The sequence below is a fragment of the Oxyura jamaicensis genome, chromosome Z (assembly GCF_011077185.1).
Source record: "Oxyura jamaicensis isolate SHBP4307 breed ruddy duck chromosome Z, BPBGC_Ojam_1.0, whole genome shotgun sequence".
Lineage (NCBI taxonomy): Eukaryota > Metazoa > Chordata > Aves > Anseriformes > Anatidae > Oxyura > Oxyura jamaicensis.
The window spans coordinates 69,938,059-69,961,412 of record NC_048926.1 but is presented as its reverse complement, the minus strand read 5'-3'; the positions used below and the strand labels follow the sequence as shown (position 1 = coordinate 69,961,412).

The window sequence follows — 23,354 nt, the reverse complement described above, 5'->3', positions numbered from 1 at the left end:
TTTTTTTTTTTTTTTTTTTTTTTTTTTTTCTTGTTCTTAACTCCCTAATAATTGTGCCAGTAAAATCCATCTTGGCATTTTTAACTAAATGCCATAAATAAATAATATAACTTGATGTTTAAAAGCAAATTTCAAAGAAATTGGAAAACATGTTGGTTACAATGCTAACAAACGAATGTTTGATTTCCTCTCTGCAGGTCTGAGATTTTCTTTTGGACTTAATCTCACTCTTTCGAACTGTTTTTACACTAAGTGGTGAAACAAGACCTTTGTTGTCCCAACATTTCACTCCTTCCATTATATAATTCCCTACCATAGTCTGGTCTGTGAGTGTAAAATAGAGTACAAACCCCAAAGCAAGTTTTTAACATTTTTAATCCCAAAGCAAGTTGCTATTTTAGCAACCAAATCTGGGAGGACAGAAATAGCCCACTTTTTAGAAATTTTAAGCTGAATTCCTTCTTTAGTTCTCTTACTTTTCAGCTCTAAGCTTTCATGTTCAAATGTATAACTACTGCCTTAAACATAAGGATGGAGGAATGACAAAACAATTATTTTACTAGCCAACACGAGAATTCTTAATTTGCCTTTACTTAATCCCTTTAATCTCTTGGAAATGATTTTTAACATCAGCAGGAAAAAGGTCTAATCTATTATGAATATAGGCATGGAAAGATTTAATATTAAGTAAACAGCAGAGACTGAAATAACCTGCTTAACCAAGTTATTTTTATACCTGTTCATTGAGGTCATCAGAGAAACTAAGAAGTATACCATGTGGTACTTCAAGGCTTATTTGACAGAGATTCCTTAAGTATATTATTGCCATTCATTTCAGTTATCGTACCCCGGTGTACAGAACAAGAATGAAATTAATTAAAAATATTCTTGTCCTTGAATAAGAATTCTTACATTATACAGTGTTGTTTTACCAAAGAGGGGTGACAGAGACAGGGATGACAGATACTCATTCAATGACAGCATGATCATCAGTCTTTGCAACTCCATTAACACAGCATAACTCTTTGCTATAAGCCATTATCACTGGTGGAAACAATGTCTTGAGGTAACATAAGCCATCAAAGACGCTATGAAAAAAAATCATGGAAAGGCACGTAGTTAACATCACCATCTGTCGGTATATCTCAGAATCCTTAACATCTTAGTTTTCTATTATTTAAACTGTCTGTCTAAACACATTTTGCAGTCCGTTGTAACACATGCTTAGCAGAGCCTGAAATTTGATAGAACACATAAGCTTTAATGAACTGCATGGATTTTAGCAGTAAGTAGGAAGCTCAGGTATGAAGTTTAAAGCACTCATCGTTAGTTTAACTCTGTTCATAGAAAAGAAAAGGATGTGAGCTTTTGCCCTGAGTTTAATGAGGATAGAACAATGAAATTTATTTATTTACTTTATCAAAATAATCAAGACATCAAGACTGATTGAAGGACTCTGATTTAGGCAAAATAATTTGTCAGTGAGGTGAGAGACATATTTCAGGGGGACAGTGCCAGCACTGTATTTCAAGTGGGTTAGTTCACTGAGGTCTGCGTATTGTTAAACATTCAGATTAGCAGGGTGAGAAAAGAGCCCACACCTGCAGAAAACATCAACAAGAATATGTTACTTCCTTTCACAAAAGATGTTCAGATTTTTTTTTTTTTTTTTTTTTTTTGTGGACTGCTTAACTTAATGAAGCACTATAACCTGTTTCCTCAGCAAATTCCTCACTGAGATCCCCATTCATCATCATGACCAATAACCTTTATTTTGATTTTTAAAAAATATGAAAAAATACAATATAAAAATTGTGGTGCAATTTTAAACATTCTAAGAATCACCATGAAATAGGTACAACTGTGCATTACTTTAATTTTCTGATGACCTAGATTGTAGTACTGCTCAATTGCTCACCTGCAGTTTGTTTTCTTACACCTGATACTACAGGATTCTGGCTTATTTGTGCCTTCGGTTTCATCACACATTTTCTTACATACTGCCTGAATATTTTGAGGTCTGTCTCTTTCTAATATCCCTCTGTTCTTTCTTAAGTGATATATTTATATGTTGACTGTGCAGCAATCCCCCAGGACAGAGGAAATCAAGATTCAAGCTTGTGTTACTCACCTGCACGGCTGGGAACTGAACAATTTTACCTAAACAGGAGCGCTCTATTCATTGAACTACTGACTCTCACTATTAAAAGTCTTCTGACTGTTAAAGGGAGAAAGGGAAAAAGGGAGAAAGAGATGTTTCTATATCTTATGGTTTAGTAGAACAGATACTTCTCTGTGGTCAAGAAGGATGGTGGAATTCCAGCACATCATTATTATTTTTGCTATTTGGGATCAAACTGGTAACTCAAAGACCAGTAGCTGAGGTTTGTCAGTCCAGCTGTCATCAAGTATTAAGTCTGGAGTGTCTGACTGTCAAAGGCATCTGGGAAAAACCTGCTGTCTGCCTCTGCTTATATGTGCTGTCTAATATATTCTTTCATCATATTAATGGGTCTAATAAATTCTACTACTGAAACATTTTTCAGCTATATCGGCTCTTTAAAAAAACAGAAGAGCTTGTTCCCTTTGTTTATGTTATCTACTATCTTACATTAGACTATACACTGTCATTTCAATTTTGACTAGCTATTTCTCCTAGTATTATTGAGTCCGTGCTTTAACCAATAATACTTTACCCTAATATTTTAATCTTCTGCTTTTTAATGCTTCAGAAAATACATCACCATTCCCAAGTGGTATAGTTTATATACCAGTGTCACTTATGGACAATCTGATCATCTTAATTCCTTCAGCTCAACTCAAGCTTCATTTAAGAACTAGCATCGAAAGAAATGGCTAAAATAATCAGATGATTATGAAAAACATTTCTCTTTTGCCCCTCCATCTCCACAACTTCCAGGAAAGCTTCTGTTTCATTGGAATATTGCAATCTTCCTTTATGCCAAACAGATCATCTCCAGTCTATTATGAGTAGTTTAAAGAAATAAATGAGTCCCTTCACCGTGCTCATAATTCTCAAAGAACATTTAAATAAAAATATTAATGACCCAGTTTTCTGTTAAGAATAAGCAACACTGAAGGGAGAAGTCTAAATAACTCACTGATTAAAAAAGAAACTTATAACTGTCTATGCACATTTGCTTCGATTGTTACGTGGACTATATAGTCTAAGACTAGAAAGAAAAGTTGAAGAATATTGTCTTTGCTGCATTAGTACCATCTAAAAACATACTTGTATCTTCTGAAACACAACAGGAGAACTTCTATAGTCATTCCGACATGTGATGCAGAAGTTGTCAACTTATTAACAACATAAAAAAAAAAAAAAAGGCATAAAAAAGCCCAGCATCACAGCGAAAAGTACTTTGGAAGGACAGATACTTCAGCTCTAGTGCCATTCAGTAGTACTTATGAAGACTGAAATAAATACATTAAGAATCAAGCACAAAGAAATTTGATCAAAAAGTAGCATCCATTTTTCTGCACAACGAAAAGTTTCAAGTAGTACTATTGGTCTGAAAAGTAATTGAAGGTGGCTTTACAATTAGTTGGGGAACCTGTTATAGCAGCTTCAATCTAAATAGCAAGAGAGAGCTGGAAGGGAAGGAAAAATTACTGCATTACTTCATAAGAATTTGAAGATATTATTTTTTTTATGATTTCATATATATGGTATACTAAAACTAAGTATATAGTTTTATTTAACCAAGGTTGAGATACTCTCAGTGGAACAGCATATTCCACCTTCAGTTACTTGAAGCTGTGAAGCCTGAATGGAGTCAAAGAGAAATGTTAAAATACACTTAAAATGAACACACCAAAATGGCGGTATATTACAGAGATTGTCTCAGTCAACTGACACATTTCATAGTAGAATTTTTACATTTTCTTAGTTAAATTCCTGTTTTGGTCTGTAGGATAGCATTAGTCAAAATCTGTATAAATCTACTTTATATACTTTAAAATTTGGTAGTAATTTATATGCTGAGCATCAAACTTTTTAAAAATAGCTTTTAGTAAAGCTCTACAGACAGTAGCTCTGACAGGATCTATAAACACTTTTTTGAGTTTTGCACTTAATTTTAAGAAAATGCAAGTTTTTCATTATGGATAATAAGTTTTCTCATACAGCTTGAGGGCAAAAAAATACAAGGAAAACAATGAAAATAAGAACTGGATTCTTTAGGAAATACTGCTTTGGATAAACTGACACACTATATAAGTAACAGAGTCAAGAATATGACCATGGAACTTCAAGACCAGATTTAGTCTATTGAACTACAAGTCACAAAAATGCCAGTACTGTATGTGTTACCATATGTTGTTTCAGTATCTTAGCATATAGAACTGGATTACTGAATGACTTTCTGAATATTTCCCTAAATGCAATTTCTTCCTAGGCATACAAAATCCAGATGCTGTGATTTGGCATGCACAAGGAGGTCTCAGTATGAAACTTGAGTTCTGAGAGAATTACATTGGCTTCCTGTTCAACACTGAATTGATTTTGAAATTGCTATATGATAACTTATAATATAAAGCTCTACACAATTTGGAATCTCCGTTTTTATCTACCCTATTATCTTTAAGAGTCTAGAGATTGTTGAGACTCTCTGAAGTTGGCCATTTCAAAGCAATGCACATACTTTCAGTTGTTATGTTTGTCAATTTGAAATCCATTTCCAGCTGGGGTTTAGAACACAGATTCAGATTCATTTAAACATAAACTTTTATGTTTTCAGTCTGACTTTTTCATCAACTGAGCTCTTGTGCTTTGTATTTCATAGAGCTAGAAGTACAAAAATAAACAGAAAATTACTTGGCATCGAAAGAGTTTTTGTATATCTGTCTTTGTGTTGTCAATAAACCTGACGCTGTTGCTAAATACTTAAGATTGCTTTCCAATAAATACCACAGTTTGACTATTTATAGCAAAAAGGTATATATCGATTGTTCTTTCACTACAGTATGCTGGGATCAGATTTACTATATTAATTACTATTAAGAATGGAGATAAACATTAAATGCTTTTCTGCCAGTAAACAGAGGACTGACTTAATCTGATCAAAGCAAAGATCCATCTGTCCAAAGGCAGATTCTAATGGAAGAGTGTAAGGATGTGGCAAACATATCTGTTATTGTAGTAGTTCCATATTCTTGCCCAGTTTGTAGCAAGCCAGTGCTCTGGGACATCTGAAGCACATGTGGTACCTTCAGCTCTAGCAGTCTTGTGTGGATATTCCTTCCAGGCCTTTTGTGAAGATATAAACTGTCTTATATACAGCTTAGCAGTTTACATTTTGTGAAATAAAGTTCTATTGCTAAAGAAGTGAATTTATTAGACATTTACGAAAATAGATGCATTCTGGTGTTAGTTGGCTCTAATAACAATAATCATGTTCTGTCAAGAAAAATGGGCATAATGCCTACGTTTGAAATGTAATACCAAATATACCACTTCAGTAGTTATTTTTCCAAACCTGCCAGAAATATCTAGATCTCCATATTCTCCAATAAACATGATCTTTCAGACAGTAACAACTAACATCCTCACTCTTAGGATAAAAATTTTGAAGTTTAGTGAAATGCCCCTGGAGGTGTTTAAAGAAAGGTTTGACATGGCACTTAGGGACGTGGTTTAGTGGGTGATATCAGTGGTAGGGGAATGGTTGGACCAGATGATCTTGGCTGTCTTTTCCAACCTTAATGCTTCAATGATTCTATGATTTTTAAAAGCAAGTAATATTGCAGAGAAATTACAATAATTTTCAGTGATTTTTATTTATTTATTTATTTAATTAATTAAACTCATTAAAAAGATCTTTTTTAGTAGACTTGGCTTTATACAGGATTCTCAACAGGAGAAATATTACCTATTTTTCTGGTAATTTTTTCCTTTATGGTAGTTTATTACATCTACTCACATAGCTTTTGCTACCATAAGGTGGCAGCATATAACACATTTATTTTGCTGAATTTGTATTCAGTAGGTATCTGTGTGCTTTAATTTACATTGCCACCATTAACACGTGCATTTAGAGAGATCGCTGACAAGTTTTTTCAAATTATCCCAACAGGAAAAGTGTTTGTGAAAATCTGTAATCACCTGCAACTGTTGCCGAAAGGTAAATTTTTCCAAAGTCAGTAAAAACCGAAGTGCTATACTTGATATAAACATCCATGTAACTACATATATATATATATGGGCTGCAAACATAGAAACTAATATTTCTGAAGCAACCTTGAAAATAACAAATTGCTTATAGCTACATTTTTGTAGATGATCATCTATAAATGTGACAATACTAATACCAGTGCTTCTTTCATGCCTTCCAAACAATGTCTGTTATTCAAAATTGCCATTGAAGCATCGCAATTTACATAAAAATAACAAAAGATTGCTTTAATACAGTTGTAGTTTTATATGTTTTCATATCTTATTTTCAATTATCAGTGTTTATAAACTTGCAGACATGTACACGCAATCAGATAAAACAGGTTTCTATTGAGATTTTAACATTAAAGACATTGTGGCCAGCTTATAAAATGATTGCTAGAGGTACTGTTTGGGACCTGGAATAATCTGTTTCTGAGGTACTCCTTGCATTGGGAGAAAAGTGAAGGAATTTAAAATGGGCAGAATGAAAACTACTCTTCACAATAAGAGTGGTTCAGAATTGGAGGAGTTTATGTAGAAGTGTTGTGGAATCACAATCTTTTAACATTCCCAAAACTTTCCAAATATTTTCACAAAGTTCTCACCACTATTAGCACTGGAACTCATCTATTTTACAGAAGGTAACAGTTCATACAGCCCTCTGTTCTGCAACTCCTGTAAAACATCTTCAGAAATGTCTAGAGGTTCCTGCTCATTCCTGCAGTACATTCAAGAATGTTCAATCTAAATGCATTAAAACACAGCCTTAGACTGTTAGACTGAACACTCTACCAAAGCAAATAAAACAGGCAATAAAAAAATAACCTGTCAATCTCTTGCCTCTGCTACATTCAGTTTACCAGCTGTGTCTGGCTTTTTACATTTGCTGGGAGGATTTTTCACTTCACAAACTGTTAGCTTTTCAAGCATATCTAAACCTTATCTCTGGCTGCAATAAGCAAAGCCTGGGTAGGGAAGAGTCCAAGAAGCTCATAAATCAATTTCTGAGGGAAAACTACATTTGTTGTCAGGCCTGCCTTTTCAAATTAGGGTCTTCAAAGCAGGCCACTGTGGACACCACTAATCTGAGGCTTAAGAGGTAGTCCTGTTAGCCACGTGTTCAGCATGCACAGCTGCGTGCCTTGCTCATGCTCCTTGCTGGCCTGCTTGGTGCATGTTGATCACTTTGAATCACCAGGGCAACTGGACACAACTCTGGAGAATTTCAGCAAAGTAGAACACAAAAATGAATCTCCGGGATTTTTCACATTGTAACTTCCAGTTTGGGGACAAACAATGCGAATGTTTCAAGTCTACATCTCAGCCGTGAGGCATACGGGCCTAGGGCAAATTTCTACAGGTCATTAAAGAACCCTCAAATATTGGTGTTTTTAATGTGAGTGCCAGGACAGCTTTTATTATGGGACAACACTGTGTAGTGGAGAGCCAGAAGACTCAAAATTAAGACACAATATCTGATAAAAATAGACACTGGAGCTCAAAAGGAAATGAAGAGTCACAGCAATGTAACTTGACAGGACTGCTGGAAATTCTGTTTTTATTTCCCTCCTTTCAACAGTTTTAAAGAAATGTCCAAACAGATTTGTCCCAAACAAAACACATCATAGTACTACCATACTCAGCCTTAGGAGACTGCTGAGAAAGAGGGAAAATAATCTTTAATGTAGCCTTATGATCTGACATTCATGCTGATGCTGGAACTAAAGCTAATTGCAGCATTTCTACCTGAATGTGACAAAAAAGAGAAAAGAATAGGGATATATCATTCAGAAAGAGTCCAGACAGCAGAAAGGAAACCTGTGGTACAGTGGTCAGAAATTTGACTTTTCAAATCATGCTATCCTTATTTATTTATTTATTTTTTAATCATTATTTTTTTCCAGTGTTTTGTTTGTTTGTTTTTCTTAAACGAACAAAGAAAACTAAACTAAGTCATTGTTCATATTATCTATGATGGAGATACTTTGCTTTCTGTAGTGTATATTGCTTAATAGGTGTAAGGCTGTACGTCTGTTTTTCTATTCAGAATATTCTCTTCTCCCAAAGGGGCAGCGCATGCCGTGCTCTGGTTATGTGTCTCCTGTCACTGGATCATCAGTCTATCACTGGATCATCAGTCCTTAACAAAATACCTCAGTAACTGACCTTATTTTCAGGTGCTAAGCCCTTGGCAGCTTCCTTTAAAATAAATTAAAGTTGCTAGGGGCTGAGCATTTCAGAAATCACGGCACTTACATTTGTTGCGTATCTCTGGATTTAAAAATCTGGCTTGAGATTTTCTTTTTAACATTTTTATTTTTTATTTTTTTTAAAACTTTGCTCTATAATCCAACATCAAGGGAAAAATAATGATAGCAGGCCTGACAACAAGAAAGAAGTGTTCCACCTTTGAATGCCTTTTTCTGTAAGTTGGAGTTAATTGTTAAAGAGACTAAACTGATGTCTGTTGATTTAAGTATTGCTTTCTCATCTACCTGTTACAGCTACAAATAGCAATTAAGATTATGCAGCTATGAAGGTTTCTTCCTTTTCTCCAGCTTGTTAACTTTATGGTTTGGTAAGAGTGTACAAACCTGACATTTGCTTAGCCTTGGCCAGGTTTATCTGAAATATTTTGAACAATGACAAGCCTTTCACTTTGAATCATTTCAAAGCCTGTCAGATATCAAGTAGGCAGTAAACTACTTTCTTATTAGGCTAAAAACAAAACAGAAAGCTATACTTACAGCAGTGATACTGTAGCTTGATACAGACCACAGATATTAGTGAAGCAAGGTCATCTCATGTAACAGGTACTTGCATTAAAGCAACAAATATAGCTGGAAAACAAACAAAATAATAATTAGTCTCTTTACTCACACAATGCTCTAATAACATCATACTTTCTTATGTTAAACTCAACTATTTTGGAATTTTTTTTCTACAGTTGTCTGGTTCATAACAGGATTTTGGTTTTGGCTTGTGGTGAAATCGTGTACTCAGACCCGAACAGAGGAAGACATGCTTTTTGGGCCTCAGTTAGGGAAACTGAGACAGTTACTACAGCCAAAATCAGGCTATTCCCTTGTTTGAAAAGAGGCAGATAAGCAGTCCTAAATTTAATTTATTCATGAAATATTTCCAGCAGTGTCATATTTTACCCTGCTTTTAAAATCATATAATTTCCACTCTCTCTGTTAAAAAGAAAAGAGATGTGTGTGATACAAGCTGATGAAATAGGTACCAAATCCTAAGCCATCCTAACAGAATAAACATGAGGTTTTAAAATCAGAAATCTAACACGTTAATGCATAGTAAATACCCAGGCAAGCAGGAGGTAAAACCCACCAATAATCATCATTCTGATGTCTATTTGGACTCTAGTGATATATGGAAAAAGGAAGACTGAAAAAAATAAATATCAGGAAAGTTATAATCCATCTCTCACACACTTTGGGAGTACATGCAATAATCAACTAAATACCACAGGTATTTCTGACAGTGGTGAATGATTGTATAATGTTTAGGATTTGTGTGAACCATAAAGAGCAGATGATGTTCATTGATTTGATTCTTCTCATGAGCAACTGCAGATCTTCTGCTTAACCTACCTGCATCCTTGGAAAGTCCTTAGAGGGTACCACTGCCTCAGAAGTAACACACTCTCTTGTTCTCTGCAGTTACGTATTTGTGTTCAGACATTGTAGCTTTACAATGGCTTATTCACAAAAAAAGATGTAAATAAAGCAGAGCTAACACATCCATTTCCAAGCAGTTAGAAGCATCAGACTCCAGTGGTAGTCAAGTCATGAAAATAGTTTTAAAATATTGTAGTTTCAAGAATTATTTTTTACTCCTGTTATTCATTCCTCATATTAAATCTTTAAAGACTATGTTTTTAGCTTATTTCTACATCTCCTAAATTAGAAACTTTTAAAAATGAAAACTAGGATTCTGAAGTAGAGTTTCAGCAGGAATTAAAAACTAAACAAAACAAAATGTGCAATACTTAACTTAATGCACAGCATCAAAAATGGCACTACCTTGCCTGAGCAGTGGGGCACAGAGACTGGATAGACTTTATTACCATGACCACAGATATTAGAAAAGTGCAGGGAATTTTAGAGACACAGAAATATCAAACAGTTAGGAAGTCGTTCTCAGGAATAATTTCAGTACATGGAGATTATAAATGTAAGACAAATTTCTACTCCATTTGTCAGAAAGAACTGGAACAATTTCAACAAATTGGAGAAAATTATATAACAGCTAGAGAAAGCTAACTGGCCCAAATAACAATCAAATGCTTGTGTTACTCCATGCTAAAACAGGGCAACCTGGGTGTCATGCAGTTCAAGAATATACCTATATTTAGGCATCTACATGAAGCTGTCTAAGCTCCTATTAATAGTTAACTGATATATGTCAATACAGTCAGCAGAGTGTAGGGACTAGACTGGCAACTAACATTTTTGTTTTATGAGACAAGTTTTTCTCCCGACATCACTAACTGTGTCAGCTAGATCTCACTGACAACAGTAGATTTTTGGTTCATTCGTACATCCTTCATGAAGATGTTTATCATGTAAGGATAGACAAAGCTTGCTTAATGCTGTAGCTCTCTAATCCCTGAGACCACATAGCTCTTCTTGTGACCAGGGCTGGTCTCTAAAATTCTAGCTTTCATATTTACATGACAGCAAAAGCAAATCCCATCACACTCTTGTACCTTTAGTTTTAATTATTCAATTTTCTGTAGTTCTAATGCAGCCAAATAGACAGCCTAGGCAAGCAGGACACCTTTTCCCTCTTTGCGGAGATGCTCAGCTCAGGTCCAACCTTGCTCCTCCCATAGTTAAGGAACTGTAGCTTTCCCAGGCAGCTCTGCCATATTTCCTATAGTGGCAGCACTGGATTCCCATGCAAGGACCCATGTACCCTTCCCACCGACCTCCATATTCTGCCACTTTCAAGGAGCTCTTCTGCTACAAAAATGACGTCTGTGGAGTTGGGGAAGGAAGCAGGTGAAGAAGACCACTTGCCTCAGTCTGAGCACCATGTTCATGGTGCAGCCAATATAAGGCTGCAAGGGCATTGGGACCTTTCTTCTTCCACAACTATTACCAGTGCTGCCACTCCTCTCCGCCCATGTTATGGTGGGAGAAAAATCCTATAGGTTCATCCCTCAGGAGCAAACTGTTCCAACCTGGATCCCCCACGGGCAGCAGCTCCTGCCAGGTCACCTGCTCCTGCGTGGTCTCCTCTCCAAGGGCTACAGGTCTGGCCCAGAATCTGCTCTGGCAGGGGTCTTCCACAGGCCGCAGCCTCCATCAGTGTAGGTCCACCTGCTCCACCGTGGTCTCCTCCATGGGCTGCAGTGTGGAACCCTGCTCCACTGTGGTACTCGATGGGCTGCAGAGGGACAGCCTGCTTCACCATGGTACTCACCACAGGCCACAGGGGCTTCTGCTCTGGTGCCTGGAGCACCTCTCCCCCTCCTTCTTCACTGATGTTGGTGCCTGCAAGGCTGTTCCTCACTCCTTTCACTCTCCCAGCTGCTGTATGGCATAGTGTTTTTTTTTTTTTTTTCCCCATCTTAAATATGCTCTCAGAGGGGCAAAACATCACTTATTGGCTCAGCTCTGATCAGCAATGGGGCCCTTACCAAGCATGTGACAGCTTCTAGATCATTCTCACAGAAGCCACCCCTATGGCCCCCTGCTACCAAAACCTTGCGATATAAACCCACTACAGTTACACATCCCTGAAAGCAAATACATAACAGTAGCAATTTACATCCATTCAATTTATTCTTGTTTTGCACTGTAATGCGAGGATAGGAGATCCTATAAATATAGAGATATAGGAGATCCTATAAATATGGACACATCCTATAAATGTTTAAAAAAATAAAAAAAAATGTAATGCAATAAAAATTATGAAGTCCGATGCAAAACTCGGATCTATATTTTGCACTCTAGCATCTGGACTAAGCAAATTACCAGAATACAGGATGCATAAGAAACATTCTAGAGACTGCAAAGAATTTTAGTATAAGCTATGATCCTTGTGCACACCAGCAATGACAGAAGAGACAAGGTAGTTTGGGCTTATGAATTCTTTGCTATGTAGCATGCTAACTAATTCATCTTGAAAATATTCCTGAACCAGTTGCCTGGCAAGAAAAGAGAGGACATGGAATTGTGCTGGCCCCACCATTTAAGATTGATTTTCTGAGGAATCGACTATCTTACAATTATGCAGGTTGGTCTTTTTGGTATTCACAATGAAAATAAATCAACTGGAGGTACAGGAAATAGTCACCGGGTTTTGAGTTTGCCAAAGAATACATTACAAATTCCAAGTAGATTACTGAAACTTCAAGTAATGCTTTAATTAGCCAAACCTTTCCCTGTATTAGAAACATGAAGTAGGTGCCCTAACTGAAGATATAAGAACTTATTTCTTACTATGAAAATCTACAGATTTCACTATTTCCTTCTAGATAAATTAACAATTACCAAGGAAACAGTATCAAAGGCTCCCAAAAGTCATGGTGTTTCTTCCACTAGAAATGCTATTTGAAAGGTACTGTCTGCAGCTAAAGTACAATTATTCAATTTAAGCAGGCATTTCCGCGCCCGCTCTTCCGATCTCCCCCCTCCCCCTTTGTGTGGTCAGTAGTTTGACTGCAACTTAAATGCATTTTGATAACTAACAAAAAATCATTAGAAGACTATGGATTTGGGACATGTTGCTGACATACATCAATCTACTTTTTCTTCACCTTTGTATGTGAAAATTAAGTTGATTTTCCTGGGAATTTACTTGACAGATTTATAAAATAATCACAATTCTTTCTTTCAAAGTCTTTCATTCACATAGTAACATGGAATATTATAGATGTGCATTTGACAAAATAATTAAGAAAGCTGAAGATCTGCCCATCTCAGTTTTCAGAAATTTACTAATTGAGTTAAGCATCATTTGAAATGGTAGCACAGGGTTTCCATATTGCTTGCAGCTAAGTGATTAGTTTTTCAGCCTTAGCTACAGAGAGAAGGGAGTCTGTCTAGCCATAAATCTTAAGAAAATTTCAGTGTCCTACTTCATTTGGACCATTTATTCAGTCTTTATATTCTAGTGAGTGATGTCACTGTCTTTCAATGTTCCAACATCTTTATACTTTAGGTAAAATGAAAACAAGGAACCAACCAAAAAAAATCCCCCAATAACAAAACAACAACAACAAAACCTTAATATTCCTATTAAGCAGACATCTTTTGAGAAAAAAAAAAAATCTTAGTTGTTATTAACATATCATATTGAATCTAAAGGCTATGCATTTTTTTTTTTTAATATATTTTTTATTTTTCTCATCCTGTATTGTGATGACCTCATTTTTCATGGAAGAAAAATACAAAACACAAATCAATTAGATAATAGTTCCTTTGATGTCTCCTCCCAATGGAAAAGCAAAAGCTCTCAGGCAAATATTTTAGGAATAGGCATGATCTAATGACAGGGGAAATCATCCACTAAAAAATACACAGAAGGAAAAAAAAAATGCAGGATAGAAAGAGGATCAGAAAATAATGATGGAAAATTAATTGAAACAACAGTGAAAATGGTAACAATAATTGCAATCTGAAATAGTATTTTAGAACAAACTTTCTAGTCAGATTTAATAGTAGTTTACTCCAATTTTGCTGTTCAACAAATCTCTTGCTGGCAGACTAGATTCTCTACTGACCTGTCTCCTCTGCTTAGGGCTACAGGCCCTGTGGCCATTCTAGCAGCAAAAAAAGTGCACAAAATAAAAGTAAGAAATATTTCATATCATATGGATCAGCTAAATCACAGTTAAGTTTTCACTGTCAATCACAGCTATATTAATAAAAGACAGGTAGCAATGGATCCTGCATAACACACAAGAAAGAGCACTATGATTAAAAGAAATGCTAGGAATAGCAGCTCTCTTTTTAATAGATTTATATAGGTTTTAGAAAAAACAAACAAACAACAACAACAAAAAACATATGTGTCTCTTAATTTTGATGGGATTCTCATCTTTGTTTTCAAATTTATTTTCTCCTGAGGGGAATGTCCTACTGATTAGACAAGACATGAACTGGCTGGAAACTCAGAAACTTGGATAGCTGCCTTCCCCCAGATTTTTTTTTTTTTTTTTTTTTTTTTGCCAGTGTATGCCTTAAAAAAAAGAACAACAACAACAACAACAACAACAAAAAACACAGCACATATCTTATCTCTGGCAGGAAGATAAAAATAAAAAGGAATGAACATGTCTGGATTCTAACTGGTGCTTCACCTATGCAAGATGGTCCCTTTGCACTAGCCATTCTTTCCCTCTGCATCAGTCTCTGACTTACACTGAGAAGGCATGAAAATAAACCATTATGGAGTGACTGGAACAGTGACTTGTTTTAAAACAGATCTAGTGGCTTGCAAACGGGAGTACATGATTTTGCATGAAAAACATGTCTTCATCTTCTGCAGAACACTCATCTGATGGAGTCAGGAAATGTATGGAGAAAAGATACGCGACTTGTAAATAGTTGAGTCGAGCATTGGTAAACTTTTACCACGAGCAGCCAGACAGAACAACCCTGTCAGAATTATTCAATTTGTTTGCTAAATTATGGGGACTGGAGCTCATACCAATAAAACTCTTGTACGATATTATGTCTATGCTCTCAGCTTGGATAATTTAGTAATGGCATAGGGTGATGAATATATTACTTCTGTTGTCTAGCTTAGTCTTTAATATTGTAGGGCAAGGTGATCTTCAAATGTTCTTTTCAGCCTGACTGTGTTGCTATTTTATTTGCATTTATCAACAGCATCTGGTAAGCATATACTTTGAATTGCTAATTTATCTCTTAGCTCTAAAATGAGTCCAAGTTCATAAAAGAGCATAAGAGTAGTTCATGAAACAATGCATTTGAGCAGTTTGATCACCTGAATATATGGTGGAACTGTTCCTCACTCAAAACAACTTGTGCTGCTTGCTACTACTAATTTCTGGGCAAAGTCTGAAGTAGTTAAAGTTTGGAGTGAAGAACTGACTTACCATACTAACAAAAAAGAGCCAAGGTAAGTATGGAGCTAAAACAATAATTCAGTTCTAAATTCAGACTAAATTCAGATCAAGTTTAAAACTGGAAAAATAGTATTAGAGATATTATTATACTAAATACATGAAGCCCAGGCAGGAGTCCCATAAGAAGACAACATTTGCCTAAATCAGATTGCCTGCCCTAGTACTTATGTCTAGTAACATGTAGCAGTGAGTGAAGGGGAGGATTTTTCTGAACAAGGAAAAGCCTAAAGTTAATCTCTTGCCTTACTATCTGCCCAGCTTCTGACAATCACACTATACTTTTTTATTTTCTTTTAAGAATGACCTGTAATTCTTCACGAATTTACCTGTTACTTTTATGGAGGACCCTGCTCTGGAGTCCATAGATCCTTGGATAAATGACTTCCACAGCTTAGCAGTACCCACAGTACGCTGTGGGAAACAATAAAATATTTTCTTCCATTTTAGACCTGCTGCCTGTACATATGCAGCAGTTGTCACATGCCTTATGCTTGGTAGCATCCACAACAATGCACAAGCTCATTCTGAGGTATTGCTGACTCCACTTATTGAAAGACATGCTGCTCAGTGAACGTTTGTTTATTCTGGTAGCATTTACATCCAAGCAAGTCACAACACAGGGGGAACACAAAAGCTTCTAGACCAAGATGATTTACAGGTGGAAAAATAGGAAAAAAAAAGCACTGGAAATAGGACAACTGTTCCCGGTTTAAAAATACCAGCAGTAAAACCAGACTTTTTTTTTTTTTTTTTTTTTTCTTTTTCCCTACTTGTCTAATGATAGGGAGACTTGACTGTTTTTTTAAGACTTGGATAAATTTGACTAACACATAAAAAAGTGTTTTTAAACTCTGTAATTGTTAAATGTTATTTTCTTTCATTCTCTGTTGCTTAACACCCTGAAAACATTCAGACCATTTTTCTTCTACCCAGCAAAAAGTGTTCTACGCACTTGCAACTTGTCACATTTTAAACACAAACAATTTCTAGTGGAATCGCATTAGGACTATCAGGAACAGTTTATGCTTATGCAATGTATTAGCTAAAATGGTACTTTCAACCACTAAAAATAAAAAAGCCTCTCAGTAAAAAAGAAAAAAAATATAAAGAATACAAAAAAAGGTCGGTTTTATCATGATTCCACTGTGAACAAAAAATGCATATTTAGGTGAAAGCAGTATACAACTGAAAGTATGAATTGGAAATATCTGATGGTTTGTTTGGAAATAAATTATACATAGGTATTATTATTCATTTTAAGAAGACTACACCCAGGTAAAGTCTGCTTCTGGACAGGAAAAATAGCACAGGAAAAATAGCAAAGAAGAAAAAAATCAACTTTCAGGACATCCCTGTCATCATTCATTTATTGCATGGCAAAGTAAGATAAAGAAGGCTGTGCAAAATCCACCCCTCCATGGAAGAGGGAACTGGATGTAATTCTCTTCATGGCTCCTAAGAACGGTATACTTATGATCTCTTTTTATTCCCACAGAAAACTTAGAAAACCTAGCCATGATAATTTGTGGTACTTAGTGGTTAAGAATTTGTTGTGAACACCTTTGAATGTAGCAGTTTTAATCCTTAACTAGCCATGTCTTCAGTAAAACCAGTCTTAGAAGACTAAACTACAAAGAATTATAAATCTACTGCAAAATTGACCTTTGACATATGTCACAAAGCCAAAGTAACGAAACGGTCGTTCCTGAGCAATTTAAGGCTACAGGGAGACTGTAAGAGAATTCAGTCCAGGTAAAAATACACCAAAAAAGATACCATAATTAAGATCATATATGCTGCTAAACAGAGACTAGAATTTCCTAGTTCTTTCAAGTTATCTAACAGAAATTTTCCAGAACCTGACTGAGATTACCCAATACTTTACAGGAGAGGAGTGTGTTATTTTGAAGATATGCCTGCTGGCATTTTGGAAAAAAAAAGAAGAAAATTTTTTTTTAAAAAAAGAAAGAGCTTTAGGTTTACAATGAATTGTGAATTAATTATTTAAAGTACCATGTTCAGGTAGAATGGAAGCATTAATATAGGAGACATTTACCACTTGTCCTTTCACCATTTCTAGTGAATTGCTTAGTAATAGTATTTCAGTATCCAAAAGCATAGCTGCACAAGAAACACTGTATTAAAAACTAATTGACTAATTAAATACTACATTGCACTTTTATATCTAGATTTACCAGAAGGGTGCTTTACTGCTTTCTTACCCTAGGATACTCAAGAAAGGAGCCATATCCATGAGGGAAAGTTGACTCTATCTGTCAAGGTGAAATATCAGAAATACACCCTTGTGACTTCTTTTTGTTCCTGTTGTCTCCTCTGTTCTGGCTCAGTGAGGCTGAAAGGTTCAAAGCACCATCACTGCTTCTTCCCACCCACCCATACAGGGGAAATCAAGGCCTATCACCTTGAACAGGTGGGTCACCTGGTCACCCACCTTCATGCTAAGTGGAAATTGTTGCCCTTCTTGTGTTGTGGAGAGTCATATAAAGTAGGTATGTTAAATTTCTAAAGGATTCATTTTAAGAAAAAGAGTTCTTAATTGTATTTAAAGAAGAAAACATATCGGGGGCAATCTTGTGATGAGATAGGAAAATTCTCTTTAAAATCGGCAGCCAAATGCTATCAAAAGAAAGAATCATTCCTTGAGGCATTAAGAAATCTCTCTGGCTAAATTTGTTTTTGTTAGGTTTACCTATAGATAGAAAAATATATATTTTAAATTTAATTATTTAATATTTCAGCTTTGCTTTTTTTTTTTTTTTTTAAATTTTTCCCCCCCTTTTTCATTCCTTTTAAGGTCTTCCCTCACTAACATGTTTGTCTCCCACACACCCCAGTGACTGTATAAATCTCAGCAAAGGCTGACCCCAACTCCTGCCAGTTTTGTTCTTCCAAGGCTCTGGTGCTGGGCTCCAGCCCTGCTCCTGACCCATGGGCCTGCAGGCCCATGTCCTGACCTTGCCTCACCTGCTCCCATCCCCAGGGAAGTGTCTGCTCTTTGCCCTGACTGCCTTGCTCCCTAATGGGGTCACGGGATGGTTCTGGACTGCCAGGCCATGCCATGCACTCCTGGGACATCCCCAGTGCTCCCCAGGCCCAAGCAGCCCCTGGCACCCTGGCTGCTATTTTGGAAAATTCAACCCGGAAGATAGAGGAGAGATGTAAACTGCCATGCCTCCTGTTGCTCTGTTAACAGTTAAGCAACAGAGTGTTCCCAAAGAAGGGTTTATAGGGCAGAGGAGGTGTGTTTGTTTGTTTGTTTTGTTTGTTTTCCACCATGCAGAACAAAAAGTGTAAGAAACAGCAGGGTCATTGAAAGACGTGCCAGAGCAGAGATTCCCCTGCAGCCATAGGAGACGCTCATGGTGGAGAAGGAAAAAGCATGAATGAGCAGCAGAGATACGCTGTTACAGACTGCCTGCAGCCACCCATTCCCCATTTACTCAGAGGGACTAGGGAGGGCTGGGAGGGCAGCTGGGTATGAGGAGAAGGAGGTGGCAGATGAATTTCTCTTTTTGTTTTTTACCAATGGTTGAACTTGATGGTCTTGAAGGTCTTTTCCAGACTAGATGTTTCTATGATCCTATCCAAGTCTATTTTAATTCACAATAAATTTAATTATTTTTCCTTAAGCCTATCACGTCTATTTTCAGCCTGTGGTAATTGGTAAGTGATCTCCCTGCTCTTATGTCAACCCATGAGTTTTTTCATACTCTTTTCTCCCCTGCCTTGCTGAGAGGGGACAGTGAGAGAGCAGCTGGGAGTCATGTGGCTCTTAGCCAAAACAGATTCACCATGATAGGTAATGATTCCTCATTCCAGATTCACCATGATAGGTAATGATTCCTCATTCCTGTTGTATTATGTTTGGGAGAAATAAAGCTGGGTCTCTGTATGTATTAGTATTACCTTTCTGTGAAATATTTTAATATATCATAACCTGATTATTATTATTATTATTTTTACTGTGTTCAGTAAGAACCAATAATCTTCTTGAGTTTAATCCTTCCCTATTCCTCTGCCCCTGAAATGAAGCTGAGTCTCCTAGCAGCTCCCACCAAACTTTATTACAATAACCACCTTTTGGAGGATGTGATTAACTTACTGTGGTCCTTGGAGGCTCTTCTAAGCCTTTTCAGTTTTTTAAGCTCAAAACCTAGAAAGGCTTCCACAAGGTAAATCATAAATCTAAAGGCTAGAGACTTCCATTAGTAATTGTGACTCTAGTAACCTTAAACTGCTGTTTTAATTTAATATATCTAAACTGACTGCAAGGTGTTCCTGTTTAGACAAGAATTCATTTCATAGGCTCAGTGACTGGACAGTAAGAAGAAATTGATACTGTTATGCTTTGTTTCCATGATGAGCTTAAAATAGAAACAGAGAAATACTGGTATTTCCAAGAATCCGTAATTTGTTGGAAAAATTAAAGCAATTACCATTTGAGAAAACAAACAAACAAACTACCAAACAACAACCTACCAACTAACCTACCAAGCAAAAACAACAACAAAACCCACACTTCTACAATGGAATTCAAGAAAAAAAAAAATCATAAAGAAAATGTTTATACAACACTCTCTTCAAAAAAGGGCTGTTGATCCATATCAAAATGTTTTGTTTTGTTTTCTACTAGAGTGGGATGCCCCTACTATATTAATAAGAACAGGTAACTGCACTCAGAAAAGGAGAGAAATAAAAATATCAAGTACTTTTCTGTACCTGAATATCATCCAATCACCTATGGGAGAAGAGGTAAAGAGGATGGCTATGCACTTACCTGTTCTGAAACTCTATAAAATGAGAATTTACTCAGAAAGATGATGAGTATTTTTCCAAAGACACTGGTTGTACCTTCCTACCATATAGAGGAAAGTTAATGCTCTTACTTACAGTCTTTTGAAAATCTCAAACACAAAGTTATATGAAAATTGTTTACATGTCTCCTTCACAAAGACCTTTTGAGTTAATGAGCTAAAATTTTGGGAAATGAACTCTCTTTGAAGAAGTACTTGTTCATCTTCTGTTTTGCAACATCTCACATCAGAGTCCAAATCAATTTTGTCTCCTGAAAATCCTAGGACTTCCCCAGTAGTTGCAGATAGTATCCCACCAATTAGGACCAATGCAAGGACCAATTATCTGGTTAGTATTGTTGGTTTTTGTTTGACAATTCTGGCTCAAAATTTCTTGTGGCTCAACTGAGCTCCTTAGTAAAACAACAGGCAGGAAAAGGTGAGCCCTGGTTTTGAGGTAAACTTGGTTTACAGTCACAGGTAGTCATCATAGACTCCCATCCTTTTCTTCAATACATTTTTTTTTTTTTAAGAATATTTTTCACTGGAAAACATTTAAACCACTCAGTTTGTCCTGTAAGACACTCATAGTACAAAATTCTGTTTAGTTCTGAATTTCTCTGTAAGGTCCCCATGCTGAGTATATAACAGATTTTCCTGTAGACCACACCAGCACGTGCTAGAAGAAATCTAGGTGGAGTTTCCTCATTCTCTGTTCCTCACCCACCCTGGGCCAGGAGCCAGATTATGAGTGTACATTCAACAGCTGCAATTCTACTTATGAAATGGGTAGCATAAAATGGGAAGCATAAAAGGGCAATTTAAGGCACCTGAAGCATGCAGAAATTCTGCATCTGTCAGCTGCAAAACTAACTAGCAGATTTCCTCTGGTGATTGTAATTGGGTCTCTCCATCCTTGTCAAAATTCCCAGCAAAAACTGCTGAAAAAAGTTCCTCTTAGGGGGTAAGTTGTTGTTAACATAGGAAGGTGTAATTTCCACCTCTCTGCACCAGCTTTATTGACTTCTTCTCCTGTACCCAGATGGATTAACATTAAACAGTTCTGGAGAAATCTCAAAGAAAATCAGCTGGCTGCCAGAATGTTTTGAAATTGCAATTTATATTCATTGCACAATGATATATGAAAACTGGTTACATGTGTTTTTCACAAAGATCTTTTCGGTTAATGAGCTAAATGTATAGGGAAGAAAACCATCTCTTTAAAGATACTTGTGCCTATACAGTTTTGCAACAGTCTTGCTTCCAAACAAATAAACAAAAGAGTGTGCAATGGCATGTTATCTTATGTGAGTAAGACAGTATTAATATAAGCTGCCTTCAGCTCTGGATATCAGAGCTTGGAATAGTGTAAAGCCTAATAATAAATGTTATCTATTCCACCCCCAGGTTGATTAATCCAATTCTCAATTCTACCTTTTTTTTTTTTTTTTTTTTTTTCCCTGGGGTATATTAATCTTTCAAAGTTTCTCACTACACTAATTGTTTCATATATCATAACTCCCTTGCAATAAACACTAAACAAACTTAGTAAAAGTGAGTCTACAAATTCTGGGCATAATTTTGTCATCTTTATGCTGTGCTAAGCTCTGTAGACCTTACCAGGTTTGACAGATTCATGTCAGTCAGACCATAAAATAGGCCCTGTCCCCAAAGATGCATTCCCCATATTAGGAGCATCTTTGATTTATGAGCAGAGTTGCCTACATTTTTACTATGTAGCATATCAATAACATACATAATAGGAATTGCACATATGGTGAAATTGCAGAATACATTGGATTTACTGTTCAGGCATCAGTTGTGTATAGATGGCATATGCCACAGAATCAATGCTTCTGAGACATCAGTCTCACTGCATACGTAATCTACTGATACATGCTGGCACAGTGAGTCAGTGTAATGTGCCTTGAAAGTGTCAGAAATATTGCACAAGTACATTGACTGCAGTACTTTCAAAAAGAGTGAGGCCCTGAATATAGTTGCTGTAAATGGTCAGTAGGTCTCACTGGGATGATTTCTGGAAGTGCCATACTTTTAATAAACGGTTAGATTTTATTTGATGAAATTTTCAGTTGAAAGGAAAAAAGAAAGATGTTTTCAAAAGAGCAAAACTAATTAGTCCCATGGAAGACAACATGTGGTGACCTCAGGGATGAAATGCAGCAGCTTTTTTTTTTTTTTTTTTTTTTTTTTTTTTTTCAACAATATTGTCCCCTGGTTTGTATTTGAACAGCAAAGGAAAAAAATAGTTTTCCATTAGTAATTGATGTTAATAGGGAAGTTATTCTGAAGCTTTGATATTATCAAAAAGACTAGGTGACTTACTCTTGTTAACAAGTCAGACATTAAACGAGATGACTGGGCAGCATTTTCACAGCTTTCTCAGAAGAAGCACAATAAAGTAACACATAATTATCTGCAGGTATTGTAAATGTACATTCCAGTTTTTATTCCATGTATAAAGGGGAAAATAAATAAATAAAAAAGAACTAATTTAAACTAATTTGCTTTTGTCACAATGCTATCCTAAAGAATTCTCCATTCTGTCCGGCCTTCTAACTTGTAGAAATACCACCCTCTGAAATTTTGAAAGTACTCTATAGTCAATGATCTATTTGTTCCCTTTATTCCCTTATTCTGTCTCCACTCGTATTGTTCCAAAATATGTCTTTGACTACCTTTTTAATTGGGAAATTTTTTAATTTTTATCTCATGATAAGATTGTAATTAAAGCTGCTTGCATCACTGTAATTGCATGCTGGCACATATGAAACGTTTATGAATTATTTAGGCAATGGCTGCTCACATGAATTACAAAATCAGAGTAGGAAAAAAATTCACAGCAACACAAACCACAGTGTAAGACCATTTTTTTTTTTTAATTTACCCCTTTCTGAACCTAATAATAATAGTAATAATAATAACTTTCACAGATGTCTTTCTTAAGACGTCAGCTGAAACTAAACAAATACTCTGTTCATTGTAGTCTACTTCTGCTGGTTATTAAAAATATTCTGATAATATTTACTGGCAGTAGCAATCAAATTAAAACTGTTCTGTGATAAACTGTGAGGTGATGCCCATTTCTAGGATGCATAGTAGCAGGAAGCCTGCTGAGTGCTCTGGAATGTCTTTCTCTCACAATGTCAAAACACAGGGGGGAAATATTTTGCTCAATGGGCACATAATTATCCAGATGTGAGCAGTATTTTCTCTT

The 23,354-nt window shown here is 36.0% G+C and overlaps 1 protein-coding gene across 16 annotated transcripts in view; it reads right to left on the bottom strand.

The window, feature by feature from the left end:
• Positions 1-23,354, bottom strand: part of LINGO2 (leucine rich repeat and Ig domain containing 2) — a 673,216-nt gene that overhangs the window by 384,393 nt on the left and 265,469 nt on the right. For all 16 annotated transcript variants that reach the window (XR_004746016.1, XR_004746010.1, XR_004746011.1 and 13 more), the window contains one exon: positions 8,926-9,018. The gene's annotated coding sequence lies outside the window, so the exon portion shown is untranslated. The remainder of the gene's footprint in view (positions 1-8,925; positions 9,019-23,354) is intronic.